Raw genomic sequence first — 4,634 nt, 5'->3', positions numbered from 1 at the left:
AACTTTGGTGATTTCTTTCCAACATGGTGACATATTGCTTTTTTTTTTTAATTAGAAAAAGGAGGATTCGAATTCTGTTCTCTAGGTGAGTATCATGTATCAACCAATGACTTAAATGTTCGGGTGTGACAACATGTTGCTCTTGCTCAAGCCATTATCCATCAATTGCTTGTACTTCCCAAGTCTTTCTCAGTGATAAGAGTAGCAGAAATTTTTCCTCATGGGGTGTGTGGCTAAGGTGCTAGTAACAAACTTGGATGTTCGTGACAATAAGTTTAGGTACGAATGTATTTGCTTTTCAATTTACCTTTTGCCCATTGGTCATTTAGCTTTCAGTAGGACGATGAATATAGTAAACCCTATACAATAATGAAGATATAGATCAGAAATTAATTCAACACAGAATCACTTATTTTAGTGATCTAATTTTCGGTCTCCTCTTTGGCAAAAGTGACAGTTTCGAAAATTCAAAATGTGTGAAAGGTCATTCGTTACGCTTATTACATCAAATATTATTTAGTTTGCAAAATGCCATTGGTCATTTATTACTGTTCTTTTTAGGCTAATTACAACTCTTTTCTACTCTCGCCAACACTAGTCAAGCTTGTCTTACTATAAATGGAAAAAATTTGTACACAAGGTGTCCAAAGGCTGGATCACCAGTCCAAACACGTAGGCTCAGCCGGACTTGGGCCCAAATTGAACATAGAATTCTAGATTTGAGATAGTTTGATCGAGAATATTTTTATATTAATAAATTTGAACATATCTTTTAAATCAAAATATATTTAAAATATTAATATAAATTAATTTTCTAAAAGATTATAATAATAACATCCTATGTAATCAAAAGATGGGCTCGAGCATGGCTTTTAAAAATATTCATTCAGTAAGATTTGCTCCAAACTTGATCTTTGGACACTTTTATTTTGTTATCACCAAAATCAGTGTGCAGATGGACACCAAATTAAAAAAATTGTATATTTAGTCTTAATAGGCTTAAATTATTTAATAAGGTGATTATAGAAATTACACTTTTTTTTCTGCATGCGAGGGGATTCAATATTATGTTAATATTCAATTATTTAATTTTCTAAGTGCCTCCTCAAGTTTTTCACATCGAACTTATTTGTACATTTAATATATTATAAATAGTGTTTGGAGGCAAATAAAGGCTTAAATGAAGCGACACTGTTACACATCTTAAAGCATTTTCTTAGTTATTTTGTAACTTTATTTTATTCTAGTATATGTTACATTGTAGTATAAATGAGTTTATAGACTGAATGAGTTTTAACGTGTAGTATAAAAATCAAGGAAGGGGAGGGGTTTGGTGGGGGAAAAGTGGGGGATTTCGAAAATATAACGGTGAAGATGTAGTTTCATATTTTATATAGAAGGGTTTTATATTTTTTTTCCCTTAGTTTTTGTTTGGTTTGGCTTTTTTTAACTTATCTATCTTTTAAAAGTAAAAGCCAAGTCAAACATAAATTTTGAGAAACTTTAAAAAAAATAACTTTTTTTTTAAAAAAAAAAAATTTTAAAAAAAGAGCTTCAAGAAAAGTTCCTATGAGGAGCTTTTTCTTCTCTTCTTTTAAAAATACAAGAGAATTTTTATTTTTATTTCAAAAATATCCTCATCTGTTAAAAATAATTATAATATTACCCTCTAAAAAAAATACATTTTATGATAATTTTAACAAAAATTATAATTTATAAAAAGAAACTTATAAAATGAAATTTACCAAACAACTTTAACTTAATTTTAAAAGCTATTATTTTTCTAAGAGGTTCATAATAGCTTTTAAGTTAGAAAAAAATTAGGTCAAACAGACTCTTAATCTATAACAAATTTAAGAGCAAAAAAGATCGAATTGATAAATAAGATTTCAGCTCATTTATTTTTGTTTTTTTAATAAAATAGAATATGAAATGCCATTAATTTATTTGGAATTAGTAGTAGTGATTTCATTTATTGTTACAAAATATATACACAAATACAAGCATCAGATACACTAGCTCAAGCAGCTACATAATATAAAAGCTCCTATCCAAACACAGACGATTGCATTTGCATAAATAACAAAGCTGTTATGAACGAAACAGCTTTGTTACTTGGTAGAAGATAGATTCTATTAAACATGAATTTATGCGTGGGTGAGGTATGCATCAAGCGCTTTGAAGAGTCGGATTCCCTGCTGAAGCAGTGTCTGCGGACCTGCAACATCTTCACTCAGCTTTATGTATCCAAGAGTCAAGTGTGCTCGACTGCCCCCGTCCTTTTGAGTGGCTTCAATTTTGAACGTGAAGCTGTTGAACTCATTCTTCAGGTCCCCTCCAATCACTCCGTAAGTGATCGAGTTTTTTTGTCGAATCTACTGATTCAATTATCAGTTTTGCAACTTTAGCCTGCCCATCTATATATGTTTCACCCAAAGAGAAAGGTTATTTTCAACTGCTGGATGGATGGTTATGACGTGAAAGAGACAAAATTATTCAGACAAGAATATGTAACATTTATCAAGAGGAAAAAACAAAGATAATCTTGGTAGCTATTCAGATATAATCTCCCCGGTTGTTTTGACTTACCATGCACGTAACTCCAGTGGGTGATTGAACCCAATCTTCCCCACTCACCATCAAGTAAATGGCATGCCTGAATGACATCGGGGCAGATGCTGGATAGCTGGCTTGGTGTGTTGCAGAACACTCCATAAAATTTTTCGGCAGAAGCTCTGATCTCTACGTCAGCCACCACTTTTCCTATTAAAGAAGACATTCTTCTTTCTTTCCAGAGTATACACTAGCTAACAAGTGGAAGCAGCGTTTGCAAGAGATGCATTCTGATCTGTTCCATTTTATAGACCAGCTAGTGTGGAAGTTAGGACAAAAGTTTTAGTAGAATATAGAGCAAGTATTGCTTAATTTTGTATTGTATTTCAACTATTTATTCAATTTTAATCAAACTAGTATTTGTTGTCTTGTATATTTTAATCAATTTTAATAATATGTATAATTTAAATGGAAGAATTTGGAACTAATTTAAATAGAAGTATTTATATATATATATGATTATATTACAAAATAAAGGGTAGTATTTTTAACTATTTATTCAATTTTAATTCATTTTAATCATACTATGTTATAGTTTATAAATGTAAAGAAATATACTTGTCTATCTTTCCTATTTACTTCTATTACTTTTTTTTTTTTCAAAAAAGAAAGAAGTAAACTTAAAAAGGCAAAACATATTTTAATAGTTTAACCCCAAGTTGTTTATCCTTGAATTAGGTCTGCTGTAGCCGAGCCTAATAAGACATCCACTAGCACATGCATTCCACTTAGGTGTTTTAAATTTAAAAAAAATTGGAGGGTTTGTTAGAAAAATATCATGTACAAACTCGTTGAGTGTTGATGCGGCTTCTTATTTGCCATTGAAGCAAGGTTAATCGCTCACCTAAAATTGGTCACTGAGCCCGGAATTTTTTATACGATCTCCACCGATTCTTTATATGATATTCTTCTATATGTAACTTGGCATTTTAATAATCAAGTGTACTTTTGTGGATTTATTTAGAAAAAAGAAGTAATAATCAGTAAATTTTTTTATAAATTAATACTCAATAAATTGATAATTTCAATTAAATTATAATGTTGATCGATCTTGACTCGAAATCAATGTAATAAATTAATAATTCATTAAATTTTTTAAGATAATATAATTTAAGAAAAACACATAATTGGCTATATTTTCTGAAAATGATTGAGCTGCGGGTACAGGTTGAATTTTAGTGAGGCTCTGAAAGATTGTTGATTTACTGATTTTGTTGAGTCCTCTGTTAATAGCTGTTTTCTACCTTGTTTGCTGGAATTATGTATATTGTATGGCTCTTTTTTTGTATTTTCCAGATGTTGTACAGGGGTTTTTTGTTAGGACTGGAATTACACTCGGGTTTTCTAGAAAAGGTGGTTGTGTAAACTTCTATGTTATGAGTCTTGCCAGGGTGTTTTTTCTGTTTCCACCGGCAATGTTTTTGTTCTTCCTGTTTCATATTGTACAGGTGAAGTAATGGTAATGAAATAGATATCTTCATGACTTTCAAAATAAAAAAACACATAGGTCTTACTAAATATATAAATTAATAATATTTTTATATATGAAAATTATATATATACATGACTCAATTAAGAAGTCTTTATAAAATGTCTCTAATGTTACATGTTTCTTTTTAAAATCGATGTCTTATTAGACTTTATTTCTAACTTTTCTTAATGCATAGGGAGTTATACTATAATGTTTTTGTATTGTAAGAGAAAATTATAAAATGTGATTATTGCTTTAAGCATATTTTTAAACGAGACAAGCTTTAGTACAAAATTATCATCTTAAACTTCATTTTCTTTATAATTTCTTATAACGTTTTCAATAATTTGCTTGTTATAAATAAATATAATTTGTAATTAGGTACTATTCATATAATCACAATATATAATATATGTATTAAGTTTAATGTTTTAAAAAAATAAAAAATATATAATAAATTAACTTTTTATTAATTAATATATTATTAATTTATCAATTAAATACTATTTCAATCAATTAATAAATTTTCATGATCTAAAAAATATTAATT

The 4,634-nt window shown here is 28.8% G+C and overlaps 1 pseudogene across 1 annotated transcript; it reads right to left on the bottom strand.

Annotated features, from left to right (window-relative positions):
* Nucleotides 1-1,942: 1,942 nt before the first annotated feature.
* Nucleotides 1,943-2,838, bottom strand: LOC148764327 (MLP-like protein 43 pseudogene; annotated as a pseudogene). Its single transcript, XR_016024618.1, has 2 exons — nt 2,590-2,838; nt 1,943-2,417 (listed from the first exon to the last, which is right to left on the bottom strand). The product of XR_016024618.1 is annotated as an MLP-like protein 43 pseudogene (transcript).
* Between the last annotated feature and the right edge of the window lie 1,796 nt (nt 2,839-4,634).

This window comes from Theobroma cacao, chromosome 2, assembly GCF_053813885.1.
Source record: "Theobroma cacao isolate CCN51 chromosome 2, ASM5381388v1, whole genome shotgun sequence".
NCBI classification, from domain to species: domain Eukaryota; kingdom Viridiplantae; phylum Streptophyta; class Magnoliopsida; order Malvales; family Malvaceae; genus Theobroma; species Theobroma cacao.
This window is presented reverse-complemented; position numbering and strand designations above follow the sequence as displayed.